Source organism: Pan troglodytes, chromosome 8 (assembly GCF_028858775.2).
Source record: "Pan troglodytes isolate AG18354 chromosome 8, NHGRI_mPanTro3-v2.0_pri, whole genome shotgun sequence".
NCBI classification, from domain to species: domain Eukaryota; kingdom Metazoa; phylum Chordata; class Mammalia; order Primates; family Hominidae; genus Pan; species Pan troglodytes.
In genome coordinates this window covers 95,456,791-95,481,158 of record NC_072406.2, presented here as the reverse complement: position 1 = coordinate 95,481,158, position 24,368 = coordinate 95,456,791, and the positions used below count along the sequence as shown (strand labels likewise).

Genomic DNA, 24,368 nt, shown 5'->3' with positions numbered 1-24,368 from the left:
GGAGTTTTATTTCCATGTATTTATGTAAACTTCCTCTTGTTATTGATTTCAAATTTTATTCTATTTTAGTCAGAGAAGATGCTTGATATTATTTCAATTTTTTGAATGTTTTAAGACTTGCTTTGTGACCTAACATATAACCTATCTTTAAGAACGATCCATGTGCTGAGGAAAAGAATGTGTATTCTGTGGCTCTTAGATGCAATGTTCCTTAGCTATCTATTGAATTTATCTGGTCCATAGAACAGATTATGTTCAATATTTTCATGGTGATTTTATGTCTGGAAGATCTGTCAAATGCTAAAAGTGTGGTGCTGAGGTCTCCAGTTATTGTATTGGGGCCTATCTCTCTCTTTAGCTATAATAATATTTGCTTTATATGTCCGAGTCTCCAGTATTAGGCACATATATATTTTAAAATGTTATATCCTCTTGCTGAATTGACCAATTTATCATTATATAGTGACCTTTTAAAATCTCTTCTTATAGTTTTGGTCTGCAAATATATTTTGTCTGATATAAGTAAAGCTACCCTTTGTCTTTTTTTCCCATTGGTATGGAAAATCTTTTCCCATCTCTTAATTTTCAGTCTATATGTGTCTTTACAGGTGAAGTATGTTTCTTGTAGGCAATAGACCAATGGGTCTTGTTATTTCATTCATTCAGTTACTCTGTGTCTTTCAATTAGACAGTTTAGTACATTTACATTCAATGTTATTATTGCTAAGTAAGGACTTACTCCTGCCATTTTGTTATTTTTTTTCTGGTTGTTTTATGTTCTTCTCTTTCTTCTTTCTTTTCTTCCTGTCTGCCTTTAGAGACAGTGATTTTCTCTGGTAATGTGACTTAGTTTATTGCTTTTTATTATTTGTGTATCCATTGTGTGTTTTTTGGTTTGAGGTTGTCATGAGGCTTGCAAATACTATCTTATAACCCATTATTTTAACCTGATAATAACATAACAGTGTTTGCATAAACAAACAAGCAAAAAGACAACTAATCAAAAACCAGATGCCTTAGCTTTATCCCCCACTTTTTAACTTTTGTTGTTTATACTTATGTCTTATTGTACTGCATATCTCTTGAAAAGTTGTAATTATTATTTTTGTTTCATCATTTAGTCTTTCTACGTAAAGTAAGAGTTGGTTATACACCACAGTTACAGTGTTATAGTATCATGTATCATGTGTTTTTTTTTCTGTTTATTTATTATTACCAGTGAGTTTTGCACCTTCAGGTGATTACTTATTGCTCATTAATATCCTTTTCATTCTGATTAAAGTACTCTCTTTAGCATTTCTTATAAGACAGGTCTGGTGTGGATGAAATCCCTAAGCTTTTGTTTGTCTGGTAAAGTCTTCATTTCTCCTTTATTTTTGAAGGATATTTTTGTTAGATATACTATTGTAGGATACAAGTTTTTTTTTTTTTTTTCATTCAGCATTTTAAATATGTCATGCCACTCTCTCCTGGCCTGTAAGGTTTCCACTGAAAACTCTGTTGGTAGACATAGTAGAGCTCCATTTGTTTCTTTTCACTTGCTGCTTTTAGGATTCTTTTCTTTTCACTTTTTGCTTTTAGGATTCTTTTTCTTTATCCTTCATATTTTGGAGTTGGATTATTAAATGTCTTGAGGTGGTCTTATTTGGGTTAAATCTGCTTGGTATTCTATATCCTTCTAGTACTTTGATATTGACATCGTTCTTTAGGTTTGGGAAGTTCTCTGTTATTGTCTCTTTGAATGAAGTTTATATCCCTATCTCTTTCTCTACCTCCTCTTTAAGGTCAATAACTCTTAGATTTGCCCCTTCAGGCTATTTTCTAGCTTCTGCATGTGTGCTTCATTGTTTTTTTTTTTGTCTTTTTTTTTTTTTGTCTCCTCTTATTGTGTATTTTCAAACAACCTGTATTCAAGCTCACTAATTCTTTCTTCTCCTTGATCCATTCTGCTATTAAAGGACTCTAATGCATTATTCTGTAGGCAAATTGCATTTTTCAGCTCCAGAATTTGTGCTTGATTCTTTATAATTAATGCAATCTGTTTGTTAAATTTATCTGACAGAATTCTGAATTCCTTCTTTGTATTATTTTGAATTTCCTAGATTTTCCTCAACACAGCACTTTTGAATTATCTGTCTGAAAGGCCACATATCTCTGTTTCTCCAGAATTGGTCTGGTCCCTGGTGGCTTATTTAATTTGGTGAGATAATATTTTCCTGGATGGCGTTGATGCTAGTAGATATTCTTTGGTGTCTGGGTATTAAAAAAATCACTACTTATTGTAGTCTTCACTATCTGGGCTTGTTTGTACCCATCCTTCTTGGGAAGGTTTTGCAGATATTTGAAAGAACTTGGGTGTTGTGATCTAAACTATATCTCTTTTGTGGGACATCTCAAGCCCAATATTGCTTTGGTTCTTGTAGACTTGTAGAGGTACTACCTTGATGGTCTTGGACAAGGTCTCAGTGAATACTTTGGATTACCAGGCGGAGACTCTTGTTCTTTTCCGTTACATTCACCCTAACAAATTTGAGTTTCTCTCTGTTCTAAGACACCTAAAGCTGGGGGTGGAGTGACACAAGCAGCCCTCTGGCCACCACTAGTAGGACTGCACTGGATTAAACCTGAAGCCACCACAACACTGGGTCTCACCCAAGACCTGCTGTAACGAGTTAACGAGTCTCTGGCTATCGCCTATGTTTGCTCAACGCCCTGGAACTGTACAATCAGCAGATGGAAAAGCCAGTCAGGCCTGTGTCCTTCCCTTCAGAGTAGCAAGTTCCCCCAGGCCCTAGGTTGGTCAAGAGTTGCTGTCGGGGAGTCAGGGACTAGAATCAAATCCTTAGATGTCTACCTCATGTTCTATTGTACTGTGGCTAAGCTGGCACTGAAACCACAAGACACTGTTCTTCTCACTCTCCTCTCCCCTTTCCAAAAGGAGAAGAGCCTCATCTCGTAGCCACCACCACCACCACCACAGGCAACAGGAAGTCTTGCTGGACTATCTGTGATGTTCCCTTAAGGTCTAAGGGCTCTTCTTGGGACTCATCCTTCAGGGCAGTGGGCTCCCCTGTGGCCCATCACAGCTTCAGAAATGCTGTCCAAGAGTCAAGTCCTGGAACTAGGGACCCTAAGTGCCTGCTTGGTGCTCTAAACCCTGTGGCTATGATAGTACCTAAAGTACAAGACAAAGTCCCCTTTACTTTTCCCTTTGCTTTTCTCAAGCAGAAAGAATTTTGCCCTGTGGCCACCACAGGTGGTAATGTGCCAAGTCTCACCTGAAACTAGCAAATCTCAGAGGTTGACCCAAGGACCTCAACGCAGTACCTAGGTATCGCTGCTGGTTATTCAGGGCCCAAGGGCTCTTCAGTTGACAGGTGATAAACACTGCCACGCTGCCATGACGGGGTCCTTCCCTGTAAGGCAGTGGGTTTCCTTCTGGCCCAGGGTGTGTTTATAAATTTCATCCAGGAGCTAAGGCCTGGAATGAAGCCCACATGACACTGACTGGTGCCCCATTTTGCTGTCACTGAGCTGGTATCCAAGATGCAAGACAAAGTTCTCCCCACTCCTCCCTCTGCTCTCCTCAAGTGGAAGGAAGGGGTCTCTTTTGGAGCCAGAAGCTGTGCAGGCTGGGGCTAGGGGAAGGGTGATGCCAGCACTTCCTTAGCCATCCCAGCTGGTATCCCTGTAGATCCTGTGTCTCCCCAGTCCAATGTCTCTGGTCCCACTTCAGTAGTAGGACTTGCCTAAGAGTTGCAGTGCTTATGGCCTAGACTGCCTTTCAAATTGACTTAAAGGCCCAGAGAACTTTAGCCTGTGGTGGCGAGACTTCTAAGAACTCAAGTTTAGACTGCTGGGATTGGGGATTCCCCTCTGGCTGGGACTGGTTTAAATGCTTCTTCCATGGGTGGGCATCTGCTGAATTTTGTCTGGTTTTCCTTTCTGCTCTATCAGGATAGAGCTGAGTTCAATGCCTCACAATTGCTGTGTTCTCCCTCCCTCAGAGCCCAAAGATGCTCTCTGCACCAGGCCACCACTGCCAGGGGTGGGGAAAGTGTGGCATCATCAATTCATAACTGGCTTTTTTCTACCTCTTCGGTGCCTCTTTCAGTGATAGGAAGTGAAAAGCAGGTACTTTGAGGGCTTACCTGATTTTTTGTCCTTATGAAGGTGTTTTTCTCTTGTGTAGATAGTTGTTAACTTGGTGTCCTTGTGGGTGGGACAATGGTTGGAGCCTCCTATTTTACCATGTTTCTCTGCCTCCCTTCAGTCTACTCATCAGTGTTTTGAATTATCCTTGTAGAGATCTTTCACTTCCTTGGTTAAGTATATTTCTAGGTGTATCTTTTTTTCTTTTTTCCTGCTATTGTAAATGGGACTGGGTTCTTAATTTGATTCTCAGCTTGCTCATTATTGATGTATAGCAGTGCTACTGATTTGCATACATTGATTTGGTAACCTGACATTTTTCTGAATTCATTTATCCAATCTAGGAGTCTTTTAGAGGAGTTGCTAGGGTTTTTTATGTATAAGATCATAAGGATTTATGACTAAGACCCCAAAAGCAAATGCAACAAAACTAAAAATAAATAAATGGGACCTAATTAAACTAAAAAGCTGCTGCACAGCAAAAGAAATAATCAAAAGAGTAAACAGACAACCCACAGAATGGGAGAAAATATTTGCAAACTATGCATTTGACAAACAACTAGTATCCAGAATATACAAGGAACTCAAATCAGCAAGGAAAAAGCAAATGATCCCATGAAAAAGTGGGCAAACAACATGAACAGACATTTTTCAAAAGATATGGCTCACAAACACATGAAAAAAATTGTTAAGCTCACTAATCATCAGGGAAATGCAAATTAAAGCCATACATGTACCATGGAATATCCCAGTCAGAATGGCCATTATTAAAAAGTCAAAAAACCATAGATCTTGCTGCAGATGCTGTGAGAAGTGAACGCTTATATGCTGTTGGTGGGAATGTAAATTACTACAACCTCTATGGAAAACAATATGGAGATTTCTCAAAGAACTAAAAGTAGGTCTGCTATTTAATCCAGTTATCCCACTACTCGGGTATCTTGCCAAAGAAATAGAAGTCATTACATCAAAGAGACACCTGCACTCATATATTTATTGCAGCGCAATTCACAGTGGCAAAGGTGTGGAATGAACCTGAGTGCCCATCAACCAATAAGTGAATAAAGAAAATGTGATGTGATGTATGTGTATACATATACCACGGAATACTATGCATCCATTAAAAAGAAAAAAATAATGTATTTTTCAGTAACTTGGATGGAACTGGAGGCCATTATCCTAAGTAAAGTAACTCAGAAATGGAAAACCAAATACTGCATGTTCTCACTTATATTTGGGAGCTAAGCTATGGGTATACAGGGGCATACAGAGTGGTAAAATGGACATTGGGAATTCAGATGCAGGGAGAGTGGAAGGGGGGCTGAGGGATGAAAAATTACCTGTTGGGTACAATGTACACTCTTTGGGTGATGGCTACACTAAAAGTCCAGAATTCACAATTGTACGATTCATTCATATAACCAAAAACCACTTGTACTTCTAAAGCTATTGAGATTTTTTAAAAAGTAGTATATCCATGCAGTGAAATATTATTCATTCATAAAATCAATTAAGTGCTGGTACATGCTACAACATGAATAAACCTCGAAAAATAAACGAAAGAAGCCAGACACAAGAAATCACATAATATATTATTTCATTCATATGATATGCACAGGTCAGTTTAATTTACAGAAACAAAAAGTAGATTAATTGTAGTTTAGGACTGAGGATGTGATGTAGAGATGTGGTGGGAATGGTAGGGAGATGATACCTATGATTCTGAATTTGTTGTTTGAGGTGATAAAAATGTAAACTTGACTGGTGATGGGTTCACATATTTGTAAACATAATAAAAATGATTGCATTATACACTGTAAGCATGTGAATTATATTGCATGTGAATTATATCTCATTGAAGCTATTTTTAAAAGTGAGAAAACCACTGTTGATCATCTCCAGGCTTCATAGGTAAATGTCTTGGTATGACCTCAAAAGGAGTCCTTGTTTTGCAATTCTGTGCCCCTATTTACTCTATAACTGGGCCACATGAAGTTATTTGCTATCTGGGTTTGCAGTCGTTCTAGTTCAAGAAGCTGGTCTCCAGTGATCTGAAAAGCTTCCACCAAAGTTAGCTTGTCTCCTTCAAATAAATCCCACTGGCATGGCAAGATTTTCATGTTTTATTTTACTTTTTTTCTTTACTCTGTTATTTTTCCATTTTTTTCTTTTTCTTTGATCTTTCTTTCTTCTGCTTTTCCATTTTAATTTAACTAGTTTTTTCATTTGAATTTTGTCTGGAATTGTGTTTTGACTTCAGCAGAAAGATCAGTTTGGTAGCCTGGGAATAATTTTCATTTCGGATAATTTGGACCCAATTTCTCATCAACTTTCCCTAATTTTAAGCCTATCCTGGGTCACCTTGACCACAAGCCTAGTAGCTAGCCTAACATATTGCAGGGCTTCTTGGCCATCTCTGCTGAGGAAGATACTATATTGACAACTATCACACCTTATGATCATCACCAAGGGGAACTTGTCCAAGGTGAAGTTGGCCCAGCACATCCTGACTGGAAAAGAGGGATCCATGACTTTCAGCCTCTACAAAGTATCCCATGAAGTGGGAATCATGAAGGCTTTGAATCATCCCAACGTAGTTAAATTATTTGAGCTGCGCAAGACTGAATAAACACTCTGCGTTGCCATGGAGTACACCAGTGGAAGAGAGATGTTTGATTACCTAGTGGTTTGTGACAGTATAAAAGGAGGAGAATATGGAGTCCAATTCTGCTAGTTACGATCTGCTGTGCAGTACTGTGACTAAAAGTGGATTGTTCATAAAGACCTAAAGGCAGGAACTCTGCTCTTAGAGGCTGACATGAACATCAAGTTTGACAGATTTGGGCTTCGGCAATGATTTCATCTTCGGTAACAAGCTAAATACCATCTGTGGCAGCCCTCTGGGAGTTTGGCCCAGAACTCTTCCAGGGCAAAACTTATGATGGACTTGAATAAGAGTTGTGAAGATTGGGAGTCATCCTATATGTACTATTAATCTGAGTCCTGCCTTTTGATGTACAGAAGTTCAAGGAATCATGGGAGCAGGTACTGGGTAGAATATACCATATTCTCTTCTGTTTGTCCACAGAGTGTGAAAAAAAGCTAATCAAGAAATTTTTCATTCTCGGTCTCACTGAAAAGGGCATTTTGTAGTACACTATGAAAGAGCTATGGATGAATGTGGGCCAAAAGGATGAAGGGCTTATGTAATCCATTCCCTAACCACAAGGACTTTCAGAGGACTGAGTTGACAGTGTCATTGGAGTACAACTGGAAGAAATTAAGGACTTACTGATGGGCCAGAAGTACAATAAGGTGACAGCCACCTGTCTGCTCCTGGGATCAAGAGACCAAAGCTGGAGGGCTTCCCCATCACCCTAAGTCCCCAACATTCTACTCATCTGACCAATAGCGGCACTCCTTCCCCGTCTGATAAGGGACAGCTTAGTGTCCCTGCCAACCCCAATAATTGTATTTTCAACAAACATGCTAGTCCTGCCATTTCCACTACAATTCCCAGAATACTAAGAGTAGCAGTGCAGAAAATCAGCAGCTGCAGGAGATCTAGGAATCAGAACAGAAAGTCAGCAGCGTGGCCCCCATGCTTGCCCCTCATGCTTGCCCCTCCTTACCTGTGTTGCCGAGGAAGAGTATAACTCCTGTCTTCTCCATGAATAGTGGCCTTTCCACCAGCATAAAACAGAGCTTTTAGAAGCATAAATCCCTGCTTTTAGAGAGGACCACCTTTGACCAGTGCTCCATCCAGACAGCAAAAAGCCTAACTGTGCTAGGATCTGGGGCTTCCAGGGCTTCTGCTGCAGACTGCCTGGCCTAACCCCACCTGTACTAGAACCCCTTTGTGAAGCCCAGCCAGGCCTCTGGGCTTGGTCCTACAAACAGTAACTGTGAGATGTTTCCATGCAGCCCCTTCAGCGTGTCCTTGTTGCCACCTTCCCAGCCTACAACATCAGCAGCAGTGGTAAAACCCAGACTAAACACATTTCCATCTGCTTGGCATCCAAATGAAAATTTTTTCACACCAAGCAGCTACGACAGGTGTGCAAACAGCAGAATTTGCCCTATGCGGAGACTCCAGCCTTTCTTTCTAGCAATAGCCAGGGCTGGCAGGGGGCCACTGGGACTTCTTCAGCAAGTCAATGTTCAAGTTTATATGGAGACATCTGTATTTCAGGTTGCCAGAGGAACCTAAATGAACCTGAAAGCAGAAACCTAGTAAAGATTTTCAAGCCACATCATGAGCAGCAGAGACAGTGATAAAAAAGAAACAGTGAGACTGAGTGGATTTTTTACTCACTACACTTTACATGGAATATGAAGTTCACAACCTCCATGGAGCCTACTGCAAAATATCAAGGTACTGGACATGAATGGCTGCCAGTGCGAGCTAAATAAAAAGCACATGCTCCTATGCATGCACTGCACACCCACCAACACCACGCTGTGGAAAATGGAAATTTGCAAGGTGCCAAGAAGGTCTATATTAGTCAACCTTCTCCAGAGAGACAGAATAAATAGGACAGATAGAATAGATAGATAAATGATAGAGAGATAGATAGATAGATGTGTGTGTGTGAGAGAGAGAGAGAGAGAAAGAGAGATGAGATTAGCTCACATGATTATAGTGACTGAGAAGTCCCACACAGGCTATCTGCAAGCTGGAGACCCTGAGGTGCCAGTAGCATAGCTCAGTCTAAGTCCAAAAGTGACAGAACCAGGGAAGTTGATGGTGTAACTCTCAGTCCAAGGCCAAAGGAGTAAGAACCAGGTGCAGGGTTGGAGTGGGGGTGGGGCAGAGGTGGCTGGTGCAAGTCCCAGGGTCCAAAGGCTGGAAAGCTTGGAGTTCTGATGTCAAGGACAGGAGAAGAAGGGTGTCCTAGCTTCAAGAGAGAAAGAGTGAATTATCCTTTCCTCTGCCTGTTTGCTCTATCCAAGGCCCCCAGCCAATTGGATGGTGCTCAGTCACATTGAGGATAGATTTTCTCCACTCAGTCTACCTACTCACATGCCGATCTCCTCCAAAAACATCCTAACAGACACACCCAGATATAATGTTTTACCAGCTCTCTAGGTTTCCCTTAATCCAGGCAAGTTGGTATCTAAAATTAACCATCACGGGCTCTCTCAATGGGATTCCATTTAAGCAGATATCTAGCATGTCCATAGTCTTCAAAAGCCTTGCCTCCAAAGTAACTGCAACTTAAAACTTTAAAAGGCCGCCAGCATTTCCCGAGGAGACAGGAGGAGAGACTTGCTGGCACTAGCTGCCTGGTTGGCCATTTTGCCCTCATCTGAGTGCAACTACAGAGACTGGACTGATGTGGTTCCCCTGGGGTGCTTCTCCCCTTCCCTGATCTTCTGTTTATTTTTTCTCTTTTTGTAAGAAGGAAGATGGTTCTACAGAAATAAAGGCAGATGATAAAGTCAAGAACATGCACCCATATATATCCTTGCATTCTGCTTTTAGCTAATAATGTTTACTGGCATTTTTTCAAACTGGCTAAAGTAAGTCACTCTTTATAATAGACTGCATATAGCATAGTAACTGTGTTTTTGCCATGCCCTCTGGTCCAAAAGGGAAGCATATAGATTTGAAAATCTCTGGATCAGATGGTTTAAACTGTAATCATTTAAAATCAGGGATGACATGAGAAGACAGGAAAGCACTGAGCTACTTCTTCAAAGAAAATAAATTTCTTTTCTCTGGAATAAGACAATAAAGCTCAACCAAATGACCTCATGCACATAAATGTTTTCCAGGCAAACACTATTAAATGGCAAGATGAACATATGTAACCTGTTGCAATAAAGCTGTTCAGTGGTAAAAGCCCCTGGATTCTGTAGCTCTAGGATGGATTAAATATTTTATCCTCTAAGCAACAATAGTCAGATAAGGAGGGTGAAGGAATTGGCTCTATTTGCTATTCAATTTACTTTCCCTGCCATTTCAATAAGTCACCATTTGGTGTTGGTTTTCAATTCAGCTGCTTTTGTAGCACCAGAATCCTGAGTGATGAAAATAAAAGGGTGGTTTTATTTATAAGAAGTAAATATTCCGGTGGTTGTGAACCAGGATTTAAAAATCATTCTAACTTGCTGAAAGTAAACAGCCCCAGCACAGAGTCAAGAAAAATGGCAGAAATACCTGTGTGAGTCCAGTCCCTGCGTATAAATGTTTGGCTGGTCATTGGATTGCCTCCTCTTTACTGTTTGCTTCTTTCCTCGTATTCTCTAGGACACCCTTAACCATTGCCTTTCCAAATTTGCCCCTACAAACCAAATTATTCTTCCTTTCTATTACTTCACTCATTTAATAAATATTTACTGAGTGGGTGCCATGTATCAAGTAGTATGCTCCCATGAAAATACAATAATTTAAATCACTTACAGAAGGCAAATGCATAGACAAAGACACTGTGCTAAGTGCTATTTTAGGGTATCTCCTGAGAGTTGTTGGAACCAAGATAGTGATGTAATTAATTGTGGGTGGAATTATCAATGGGTGAGCAGAAATTGAGCTGTAAAAACATATGGAAGTACATTCTAGGCAGAGAGAGCTGGGGCAAAATTACAGAGTCTTGGAAGGTTCTCTAAGTTACGTAATGGCAAAAATCAGTTGTAGGGAATGTGGCAGGAATGATGGGAGACGATAAAGAAAGATAAATTGGGATCAGATTCTGAAGAACCCTGAAGAGCTGAAGAGTGTGGTCATTATTCAGGAGGTGAATTTTCAATGATTGCCATCAGATGAGGCATGTGTTTTAGGATGATCATGGCAGTTACAGGTGGGGAAGAATTTGCATTGAAAATTCCAGTTTCTAGATTTTCCCACAATATGTGGAAAAAAAATTTTAGATCGAAGTTTTTGTATATACATCTCAACTGGTAAGGCTATTGCTTTTAAAAGAAAGACACCTTTTTAGTGAAATTACTGGTGAGCAGAAGTCTCCTCACTATCCAATAGGCTATAGGAAAATGAGTTTATTTCCATCTTGAAATTAAAGCAGAAGGTAATGTGGTGAATAGGAAAGCTCTGAATGTCTGACTCTCTTTTGATCCTCAATGATGAAACTCACCAGTAGAGAAGGAGGCTGAACTAAAACCAATACTCAATGGGAAATAGCTATCTACAGGAAACATAACAAGAATGTTGTCCCAATTCTAATCCCTTCTCTGGTGAACATTCATGTGTACAGCTTCTGTGGAAAGATCTGTATTTGATACAATAAGGACCTATCCCCAAACTCTGGCCTAGATAATCAGAACAATGATACACACATGACCTAAGACAAGCAAGCCATTAAATTGGCCTAGTACACCTATTACCACCCAAACTATGATATACGGACAAGCATTTTAGGCGTGGCCAGGTAGCTTGTTAGAAATGCAAAATCTCAGACTCTATGCAAAACTCCTGAATCAGTCTGCATTTTACTGAGATTCCTAGATGATTCGTATTCACATTACATTTTGAGAAGCATGACTAGACCAGCAGGTCTGACTTTCTTGAGGATTTCAGCAAGAAACATGGAAGACACATGAGTTATTGGCATAGAAAGAAACAGACATACAGGTGATGACTGTGTTCATATTCATGGCCAATTACTGGAATGGAAACCCCATGGCTCTTTTTGCCACTGAGGTACTTGGAGCAATCAGATGTCTAGATTCTCCTTCTAGTTCCAAGTGTTCAGATTGCTCCTGTAATGTTTCTGTTCTTAGATTTCTGTAAGAGCACCATCTTTCATGTGGACACTTATACCTTCTCCTTCTTGGAACCAGCTTGAGATTCTTTGCTTGCTATAGAAAAAGTTGCCAAATAAAGCACTTCTTGTAGTAACAATCACTGAGGAGTTAATGTGAGCAAATCTCCAATTCAACCCAGCAGCTCTAGGAAGAGCAACAATTTATTTGGTGCATAAAACTGGCAGCAATTCATTTCCCCAGCCAGAGTGGGTCACTGAAGGAAAAGCAGAACACTCCCATTCAGGACACACAGTAATCCCCTCAGGCTAGAAGGACGACACTCCTTGTAGAGAAAATGATTATTTAATCATGACCTGAAGAAGGAAAGAAGCCACATCAAAAGAAGATTGTCCTCCCTTTTCACAGGCAGAGTTTGCAATATTTGTTCAGGGTTACTTGGGAGAAGATGAGAGGGTCTGATATAGATATTCTAATTTTAAATTCAGTATTTTTGCCTTATTCACAAGAACACTGCCAGGAGAGTCAGCCTCTATATTCACATTTTCTCTTTTGTTTTCATAAACATCTTCAAAGAAAGTAATATCCATCATGAACATTCTGTCTCCATTCCAAGATAATTGACCTTGAGAAAGTTATTGAAACTTCTGCTTCTCTATTTCTTTATTTATAAAAGGGAGACATAAAAGACCTTTCATTACTCCTATAAGATGTTAGATAATAATAATACGATCAAATTTTATATATATATATATATATATATATATATATATGTAGAGAGAGAGAGAGAGTAACTTTCCATGACGGTTGTATAAATGCCAGATATCCTTACAATTTTCTATAGTGTCTTAGTATTTTAGCAGTGGAATGTTTTGTTCAAAGAGAATATTGACTGTAAAATGTAAGGGCTGGTGATCTGGTTGAAATAGCTGGATGGTGATGAGGATGCCTGGTGATCTGAGAATCTGAATCTTTAACACTGCAACTAAATACAGGGTTTCATAAAGAATAGTGTGAAAATCAGATTTCTGTATAACTTAAGATATCATATATTCAATCAAACAATTATTTATAGAATGCCTGAACTCTCTATGGAGAATATGCAAAAAATACAATTTGTTTAGCTGGGAGGTAGATTTAAGAAAAAAAGAACAAGACATATATAGTACTACATGGTATGTATTGCTAATTAATTTTTGAATAAATGTTTCTGAAGCACAAATCTCATTGATTATCTCAGCCTAAGGAAAATGGGGGTAAAATTTCACCTGTCTTGTAAAGGTTGGAAAGAAGAAAAGTGAGGTTATATTTAACCTAGGCCTTTAAGAATTTGTGCAAAATTTTGTGTGAAATAAGTAAGGAAAGAGTGCTCCAAGGAATGAAAGGCATAGGTAGGTAAAGCCACAGTGATATAGGTGAGTGGCTTCAAAAACATCACGTATTCTTATAAGATTGGAGCTTAGTTTATGAAGGTGGGCAAGAGAGTGGTGGAAAAAAGATAAGTGGGGAACAAGTTGTAAACAGCTTTGACTTTCATGAATCCCTTTGTTTTTGGCAGTAAATGTTAATGGGAGGCACCAGCAGAAGGCTGGTAGGGTGGAAGAGAGAGAGACATCAGGTTATTCCTCCTTGCCTTCCAGCTTTCTCCTTTCTGGTTCAGCCTCAGTGAGCTGCATTACTGTACAGTTCCTGTAGTGTGGCTTTTTTCATACTTTGGTAATCATTTCTCCTTTTTTCTTCTCCCCTCTTTATTTATTTATTTATTCTTTATTTACTTCTGTCCAGACTCAGGCATTCCCAATTTATTCAATGGAGTTACATTCTGTTACCATCATCATTTATTTTTCAAATTGTCACAATCTTGGCCTCTGAGGGCCCTGCAAGTTGGTTCTAATGTCCTTCTGCCATGTCTTACCATTCTTTGAGCACTCCCTTATTTTGAGACTCAACAAAATTTTCCAGGCTTATCTTGTACTTACAGTGCCCAGGCCTGGAATGAGCCATTTCTCCATTGAGTTCTGGTTCCTTTTAGTGACATAGTTCTGCTCATTGCTATTGTGGTGCTGCTTCTAGACTCAGTCAGCAAACAGACTAAGGGAAGGCCAATCAATTCCTAGTGATAATTCCACATCTAATCTAACACCCTAGGATTCATCCTAGTCTTCCCCTTGCCATAGGTTTAACTCCCTTCTCCAACCATCAGAAACCTGGTTGCTATTATTCTTAATATATATTTATTTATTTTCCCAATTCTAGAATACATGTATATTAGTTTCATAATTACCAATTCATATAACTGGAAAAAAAAGCTACTTCAGGTTTAGGGACGTTAGCAGGTCTCTGCTGTCACTAGTCCTGGGATATGGCACCATTCCTTATTGTTTTCCCTGAAACTCCATGACCCCCTTGCTAATAGTCTTTTCATTAGACACTTTTTATGTATCCAATTTGACTCTGCCATCTGCTCTCTGCTGGGATAATAACTGATAAAATAGGCTAGAGAGTAACTACTTACAAGGAGGTTACAATATGTAGCTAGAGTCAATCTGCCTTAGCTCTGCATCTGCAGGCACTGAGCATTTTGTGTTAGCACCAAAGGACTTATCCAGGTCCTGAATTAATCATAAGCAAAACTATAGTGAACCATACAAGAAGAAGTTCATGAGATGTATGTAGACAGAAATCTAGAAAAAATGAATTCACCATTGCTATATTTTAGAGAAATACATACATAATGTTTTAGACCACCAAATTATTCCCGCTCTGATTAACGGCACTGTTATTTTGGCTTCTTTACTGGTATATAATCCGGGGATAGCTACCTCTCCATTGGAAGACACATGAGTTAATTTCTACAAAAAGCTATGTCACAATGTGGCAGAGAGACATTTTTGGCTGTAAAACCTGAAATTTCTTTAGTAACAATGTGAATATGCACATTACCATCCTGAGTGCTCCTAGACATTTCTGGAAAGAAGGGAAATCAGAGCTGAGATCCTAACATTGAATAAATGTTATGTAGTGGAGTAATCAAAGTTTAAACTATGAGATATGATTTTTCACATACTATATGTTACAAGAAATAAAAATAATATATTGATGATGATAATGGGAAACATGGAGTTCCTAAGTGCCACAACTAAGAATTTAGAGTGCTACAAACTTTTTAAAGGGAAATGTCATTGTTTTACACTCCATTTGTTATAAATTGTTTATATTATTTGATTCTAAAGAAACAAACTCTTCCCTGGTTTATTCTATAAAAAATCACGAGAAATGGCCAGAGACTGGTGTTAAATTATTTTCACAACACAATTACATTTAATAATTAAATATAACAATTATTGCATTTAATAATTACATCTTAAAATCTAACAAAAAATATATCATTGCTATATTTCTTAAATCTACTGTGATAAAGCTTTTATAAAGTTTTAATTGGGTTCAATAAATAATTGTGGGCAATTACAACATGTAAAAAGATAAAAGCAAAACAACATGAGGATATCTATTAATTCATATTAGGCACATTAAGAATTAGGGACACAATCCATTACAGTTTGTAAAGCAATGTTATAAAATATAAATTAAAGAAAAAAAGTTGGTCAATTTGGGAATATGTTAGCAAATCAACTTACTATTTTTAAAAACTGGTAAATAGAATACAGAATTTGTCTACATCTTTTTCATTAAAAAAATATACCATTGGATAACCAAATATAAGTTTAGGGAAAGTTTTATTTATAGAAGCAGTCCAGGTAATACATTAAGAAAAGTAATATAATTGGATTATCATCATTTGGTCACACTTAATGAATTAATGAACCTAAGCGTTGTCCTTCAATGGCTGCTGGTGCCACCAAAAGAACAATGCCTTGGCATTATGCCTGGAGCCATGGAGGAACACAACACTACCCATGAATATAAAGTATTTTTACCCCCTCAGAAAACATCAAACCTGAGTTAAATCAAGCCTCTAGACCCAAATGTTAATTTAAAGGACATACAGGTGCAGAGGAGCATGTCCAATAACACTTTGATGATACAATCATTTTACAATCTCCATGGTAATTTTTTTCCAAAAAAAAATTGCAAGAGAGTGAAAAATAATGGAGATGGGCACATATAGATTAAAAGAGATTTAAGAATGCTTTCAACCAACTGAAAAAAAAATGTCATTTTTGCTTTTTAGATACTGATTCAAGCTACTAAAAATTATAACATGAGTCAGTTGGAGAACTGACTGAATTTTTAATGACATAAAGAGATTATTGTTTTAACTTTAGTTGCACAGTAGTTTGGAGACTACGTTAAAGAAAGTTTTTTTTAATCTTTTATTGAAATAAGTACAGATAAAATGATATCTGGAATTTGCTTCAAAATAATTTTGGTGAGAAAGAAGTTGGCAAGGGTTTATAAGAAACACAACTGGCCATTAGTTGATAATTGTGGAATCTAGGTAATAGGTACATTGAGGTTAATTATACTAATTTATCTAATTATGTATATGATTAAAATTTTCCATATTAAAACATAAAAACAAGTAAATAACAAATGTACAAGGTAAATAAAATGTGTAACTCTATTAGAGAGATTCAGTAAAGAAGGAAAAATCCTTCATGTTTTTCTCAGAGTGAGCAAACTTGCTAATTTTAAAAATTCCTCCTTTCTTCTGGGCCTGGAATTTTCAGCACCCAAAACTTCAATTGCATTTGCTTTTCCTCATTTTTTCTATCAGAAGTCTAGACAAACCAAGAAACTCAGAAAACTTATTATAGGATTTATGATGACGACACTCAAATATGAAGATTTCTGCCTTTTTGCATCATAATTTCTAACTGGTTAGAAATATATACATATATATACGTATATATGAAGGGCATCAACATTATAATATAAGCAAAATTGAATTTTCTCAGTGGTTTTATTTTTTCTTTTCTTTTCGTTTTTCTTTTTTTTTTTTTCTTTTTTTGAGACAGGGTCTCACTCTGTTACTCAAGCTGGAGTGCAGTGGCACAATAATTGCTCACTGCAGCCTCAGCCTCCCAGGCTCAAGCAATCCTCCCACCTCATCCTCACGAGTAAATGGGACTACGGTTGTACCTCACCACACCTGGCCAATTTTCATTTTTTTTTTTCATAGAGACAGGGTCTCACTATGTTGCCCAGTCGTGATTTTCTTCTACAAGAATTTTTTTTTCAATCGATTGTCCTGAATTTCTAAGGTAGATATTACTGACAACTGCAGTAATAAAATATTTTTCTTATTTTTTTTGGTATTTATACTTACCATTTTATACATTTCTCTGCTTGAGACGTTGATTGATTTCTGATTCATGTGAAATGTTAGTGAAGACAATAACCATTTTTGTTTGTTATTCTCTTAACTACTGATTTTTTGAGACTGTGCCATCTATATTTTAAAATAATATTTAATATTTGAAAAATAATATTATATTAATTTTAACAATACTTTTAAGAACATATACTTTTTTCTGTTTCTGCAAGAGGTTTTGTTTTACTAAGAAAAGAATGGTGATTTTCATGAAATGACTTTCCAAAAAATGTTATAAATTATTTCAAACATGCCAAGAAATGCATATAAACTATAAAAATTATCATCATCATCATGAAAACACTCACCTAAATACCAAACACTCAATTAAGAAATAGAATATCATATTTGAAGCTCATTCAAATGACTTTTCAACACCTATATGCTGCAATTTCTGTTTTGTTTTGTTTTTGGTTATAGATTTTGTTTATGCTCATTAAAAGTTATCTTTAAAACACTAAAAAATATCAAGAATAAAATAAGCAATGTGAAATTTCACCACCTAGCAATGATTATCCTTAACCTTTTGTACACATTCAATGTTTATTATCTGTGGCATTTTTATGTGTTTACAAAATACAATATTTTAACTTGGGTTTTAAAAAATGCTTATGAATATTTTGCTATTAGAAATATTATTAAAAGCTGTATTTCTGTGAAAATCACTCGTTATTTTCTTATCAAAGACTTTTTATACTGAAGATAGTGGATTAATGGGTGCAAGCATTTTTTAGTTACTAAGTATTCCTAAATAGCTTTTTAGAAAGGTGGAACGCACTTACATTTCAACAAGGATATATTCTGGCATGAATTGTATGCTAATTTCTTACATACAATAACATACAATGATATTTAAGTTTCATAATTTATGCATGCAGTGATATTTTAAATACTCATTTGAAACATTCACAGTTTTCTTAGGCTACCGACAGATTACTACATATATTTCTTAATTTAAGTTTGTTTTTATTCTACTTTCATCAACATTTTTAAAATTCACAGTTAATAAATGATGTCATTTTCTTGTTAATGATTATGTAGTTCAAATAAAACTGAAAAATCAGTTGAAGTCTTTATGCTTTCAATGTATATGTGAAATGATGGATTTTTGATAGTTTGGCTGTTATTTTAGGTCAGACTTGACAGAGTCAATTAAAGTTTCACAGAAGATATCAAACCAGGTGTACTGTAATTCCTCAATATCTGTACTGTACCTCATACTTGTCTGTGTTAAAATTCTATCCCACCATTTTTTCTTAAGTTAGACATATTGAGAACCACAGAACAAAGTTATAATGACAGATATTTATTAAACGTCTGGCTGCTCTAGCTAACAGGGCTTAGAATGTATTGGATTTCTAGTTTCAACTGCCAGTTACCAAGCAAGTGATTCTATGATAAAGAGTGGCTTTGACGGGGAAGAAGAGAGGAGGGCAATAAGATTTGAGGAAATGCACAAATTTAATGGAGAGTATTTTTAGAGCTGAAAGGAAAATGCTTTCAGAGCTTATTTGCCCTCTTAAGTTGGATACCATTACCACCTTCCTCATCAAACGTGGCAGGAGGAGGTCAAGAAATGCCAGCCCTCCCACAGATGCAGAGCAGGCTTTCAACAAGTTGAAAATGTGAGTGATTTGGCAGAGGAGTTTAGATGAGGATATGGGGAAAATTCTTTGAGAGGCTCTTCTGACCTCATATTTTTAATATTTTATTGTACTGTATTAATGACTTTTAAAATCTTTCAACTAGGCCCTCTATGGTTCAAAAATGAAAAATACATTGAAAGTCTGACAGTAAAACAAGTTTGGGCAGACTTCATTAAACTTTTTAGGCTAGCCCATATCTGGTTGAATAGCATCTCTCCCGCCATCAGCATGTCATAACATGGCCCATTTGACCTCTCAGCAAATATGCTGCTCACCTGGTTCAATCAGCCCTCTTTATGCATACCTGAGCGCAAGTTTCCCAAGCTCATTTTTCTGAGGCTTATTTCATGAAAGCATAGCCCAGTCTCTAGTTCTCTACTAGTATCCAGTTTTTTCCTGACATATAATCCAACTCTAAATTTAACTTTTATAATTATTCTCAACAGATTTTAGGATCAATTTAACAAGTATGAGTGTTTTTTTTTAAATCTTCTTGAAAATATGCTTAAATTATTACCAAGAAGAATCGTTGAGCATGGTATACTTGCAGATCCTGCATTGCCCTGGTGGTTGTTATCTCCCTAGGAGCACATGTAGCCATATCCCTCCTTGACCGTCCCAGGTGTGTGTACACCTCCCTGCCATTTGTGGATCACCAATGGTGTCTCCTATGCAAGGCACACAAGACTTCTCTTTCCCTGTCAGGTTTAGCCTGACTTTTCCTTCAATGCTTCTGTCTCTCCCCACCTCCTGCCCTTACATAATTTTATGCAGGAACTCGGGTTTAATAGAACTTTCAATCACCTTTTGATTTATACTGGATCACAAACTTTCTCTGAATATATCTTGGATTTGAAGATAAAAAAGATGTGAAACAACCTAAGAAGTACTAGGGTAGGATGACTCCGTGTAGGTGAGTCCTAAAAATGAACAGTCATTCCTCTTTCCTTTCTTGACATATAATTTAGTTCTATTCGTGTGCACCTTTACTTTGGACACTTAGATATTTTTACATAAGGATTTTCAAAAGGCCTCAACAGTCAGACTCATCAATAACTGGGACTTTTCTTACACGACTTGACGTTAGAAGCGAATATATTCAACATGTATGAAATACTTTTATTTTTGAAGACATTTTAATAACACACTGGCATTTTATATTCAACACGAAGCTGTTGAACAGCACTAGGATTGGATGCAATTGCACGTTTCTGGGTCCGTTTTATAGAAGCTCGTACCTTCGAACTTCTAGCCAAAGTGCTGACATTTTAGCCAAATTTTTCAACAGAGTTGCAATTTTAAAAGGACTCACCTAAACTCTAAACCTAGCAAGAAAATCTTTGAAAATTTTATTTTGTCATTAATTATCTAATAAGTATCCAAAGTATATTCCTTTTGAAGGCAATTACAATGCAGTAAGAACAATACAACAAACCAAATTACCTTTGAAGCCAGTGAGATGTAATGGAAAGTGCCAGAAGCTCATGTGTTCATCTACATTTTATGTATTTGATCAGACGGAATACATGTAGGCATTATTTAAGCACTACATTTCTGTGTAAATACTAATTAATATTATTCATAAATCCGAAGATATTTGGAAAGCACTTCCAGCCTACAAATAATAAAACATAAGTGTGGGATGTAGGTTTTCCTCCCAATACTATGGGAAATTTTGCATTTGAACTGTATCTACATGTATTAAATCTTTGATCAAGTATATCAAATGGGTTTCCTTTACCCACATTTTGAAAATGAATAAATTGCAGAGATGTCCAACGTAAACAAGCACACATAACCAATAGTATAGGAATGTTACTTTAAAATAATATATTGATTACCCTATTAAAAGGAACCTGAATGACACGGAATATATTTTCCTCTCCCTGATCTCTACTCAACCAACCAGTAAAGTAATAGCAACAAGCACTCATTGAGTGCTTATTATAAGTTCTATGAAAATATGTTATGCATTATATTATTTTTTAAAGTCCACACATGCCACAAGCATCAAATTGTTTTTGCCTGAAGTAGTGTTGTTGGGGCAATATGAAAATATAGACCCAGGATTCTTTCATCCTCCCCCCACCACCCCGTGCAAAGTAGTAGATATTGGAGAAAGTAGATAAAGAATATCCTAAAAAAAAAAAAAAAAAAAAAAAAAAAGATTTTCTCAAGCAATACCTCATTTAGAGAAGTAACGCACAAAGACAAGCATGACTCAAATACAGCAGACAGGGAAAACTGCATTAAATGACTCAATTCCATTGTGTAAAAATAAAAATAGGGCCAAGCACGGTCGCTCACGCCTGTAATAGAGGCAGGCGGATCACTTGAGGTCAGTATTCGAGACCAGCCTGGCCAACAGGGTGAAAATCCGTCTCTACTAAAAATACAAAAATTACCAGGTCGTGCTGTTGCGCCCTCCTGTAGTCCCAGCTACTCCGGAGGCTGAAGCAGGAAAATCTCTTGAATCTGAGAGGCGGAGGTTGCAGTGAGCCGGGATCGGGCCACTGCTCTCCAGCCTGGACAACAGAGTGAAACTCCATCTAAAAAATAAAATAAAATAAAATAAAATAAAATAAAATGCATATCGTTAACAAGATATTTCTACTAGAACTCCATGAAGTAATTCATTAAGTCAACAATTATTTATTAAGGCTTCTGAACATCACACCCATTTTAGGTGTTTTTGTGGATCCTTTGGATAGAGTTGAAATAAGAAAGTATTACTTATATGGAAGATGCATTTTAGTAATGAGATTAGTATTGAATGAAAGTAATCTATAGAACACTATCTAAATTTAAAATGTGTAATATAACAAATATTTTTCAAGAAATGTGGAAAACTTGAACAGTGAAATAGCCATAAAAAATTAAGTTTAATAAACACCATGTACTTCATTTCACATGGTTAACAAAATTGTGTCATCAGTATGCCTGGTGGTAAAATATCCTATGATATCTGAATATCTTTGTGGCTTTTTGCGATAAAGTAAAATAAAAATGTATTTTATTCTTATAGGACGAAATAGATTCACACAAACACTTAAGGTATTGTTTAACAAACCCTTAATATAGCAATTTAACAATTTTATGTAACATTATTCTTTAAAAAATATAATTTAGCAATTTACAAGGACATTTAAAACACATTAAAATCAGCCTGGAATTAATTTATAAATCTGAAATCACAATAAATTACAAATAATAACAGTCACCCATGTATTCATTGCAAAAATGTATATAAGTTGACTTATTAATCTTTGCATTGTATAAATTTTAAATTAAACAATATTGCAGATAAATCTGAAGCTTCTTTTTTATTCTTTCTAGCTCCATTCTCTTCCTTCTTTTCCTCAAGAGCAAATATTGTTGTGTACTTGTTTTGTATAATTTTGGTCCATGTTTTAAAATGTTATTATATATTTGTATTCATAATTAATATACCTATCTCTGTTTTAATTTATGTAATTTTAACTTCCTTTTTTATATAATATAGTTTTGAGATAAAGTTGATATAATAGTTCTATTTCAATTATTTAAATTATCTTTTTGTTTTGTGAATACAACATGTTGATTTACCTATTCTTCTTTTTACTTATTTATTTATTGACGGAGTTTTGCTCTGTCACCCAAGCTGGAGTGCAGTGGCGCAATCTCAGGTCACTGCAACCTCTGCCTCCCAGGTTCAAACAATTCTCCTGCCTCAGCCTCCCTGAGTAGCTGGGATTGCAGGCACGCGCCACCACACCAGGCTAATTTTTGTATTTTTAGTAGAGACAGGCTTTCACCATGGTGGCCAGGCTGGTCTCAAACTCCTGACCTCAAGTGATCCACCCGCCTCGGCCTCCCAAAGTGCTGGGATTACAGGTGTGAGCCACTGTGCCCGCCAAGACATTTTTAATTGAACAGCTTTCACCTCTATTTCTCCTGCTTACTGCCACCATGTTTTACCATAGTTAGCTGGTGCAACCCAGAACTAGGACCATAAATCTATCCATTTAAATAATCAGTATCACAATTTATATTTCTAGGCTGAAAGTTGCCCTACTCTCTGGCCTACTTTTTAGGTTTATGTAATTGTATCACTTTTGGGTTATCTGAAATTCAATCTTCTGCACATTAGTACCATATAATGAGAATATCTACCTCAAATGAATCCTCCTAAGACATTGCTTTTATTGTGCCACTTCTGAATTTTAAAAATCCATGATAATTTTCTATTAGGTTATGTTTATTCAACCTAGCATTTGAAGCCTTTTATAATTTGGAACCATCTCTCTACCCATTTGTCCCACTTTTCCTAAGAAATAAAGTTGCTTTTTTTCCAAAAGGCAGATTTGTTTCCTTGAGATCTTTTCAGTATATCATTCATGTTTCTTTCTCAAGCCAACCATTTCCTCTGATTTAAATATATCTGTCCTACTTTTCCATTTATCCACACCCTGACTCTTCATTATAACACAGTCAAAATCCCACAGCTTAAAATTTCTAGGTCCGGTTTTTTTTTTTTAACCTAGAACACATTATTTGTTTATTTTAAAATCTATTTATCTTTATCATTATTCTTTCTTTCTTATACTTTAAGTTCTAGAGTACATGGGCACAACGTGCAGGTTTGTTACATATGTATACATGCACCATGTTGGTGTTCTGCACCCATTAACTCGTCATTTACATTAGGTATATCTCCTAATGCTATCACTCCCCACTCCTCCCAGCCCACAACAGGCCCCAGTGTGTGATGTTCCCCTTCCTGTGTCCAGGTGTTCTCATTGTTCAATTCCCACCTATGAGTGAGAACATGCAGTGTTTGGTTTTTTGTCCTTGTGATACTTTGCTCAGAATGATGGTTTCCAGCTTCATCCATGTCCCTACAAAGGACATAAACTCATCCTTTTTTATGGCTGCATAGTATTCCATGGTGTATATGTGCCACATTTTCTTAATCCAGTCTATCATTGATGGATATTTGGGTTGGTTCCAAGTCTTTGCTATTGTGAATAGTGCCACAATAAACATACGTGTGCATGTGTCTTCATAGCAGCATGATTTATAATCCTTTGGGTATATACCCAGTAATGGGATGGCTGGATCAAATGGTACTTCTAGTTCTAGATCCTTGAGGAATCGCCACACTGTCTTCCACAATGGTTGAACTAGTTTACAGTCCCACCAACAGTGTAAAAGTGTTCGTATTTCTCCACAGCCTCTCCAGCACCTGTTGTTTCCTGACTTTTTAATGATCACCATTCTAACTGGTGTGAGATGGTAACTCACTGTGGTTTTGATTTGCATTTCTCTGATGGCCAGTGATGATGAGCATTTTTTCATGTGTCTTTTGGCTGCATAAATGTCTTCTTTTGAGAAGTGTCTGTTCATATTCTTCACCCAATTTTTGATGGGGTTGTTTGTTTTTTTCTTGTAAATTTGATTGAGCTCTTTGTAGATTCTGGATATTAGCCCTCTGTCAGATGAGTAGATTGCAAAAATTTTCTCCAATTCTGTAG

General features: G+C 36.8%; 1 long non-coding RNA gene across 1 annotated transcript in view; it reads right to left on the bottom strand.

Annotated features, from left to right (window-relative positions):
- Positions 1–24,368, bottom strand: part of LOC134807190 (uncharacterized) — a 268,835-nt gene that overhangs the window by 171,137 nt on the left and 73,330 nt on the right. The window contains exon 2 of the long non-coding RNA XR_010146980.1: positions 21,261–21,404. This is a non-coding gene — a long non-coding RNA (uncharacterized LOC134807190). The remainder of the gene's footprint in view (positions 1–21,260; positions 21,405–24,368) is intronic.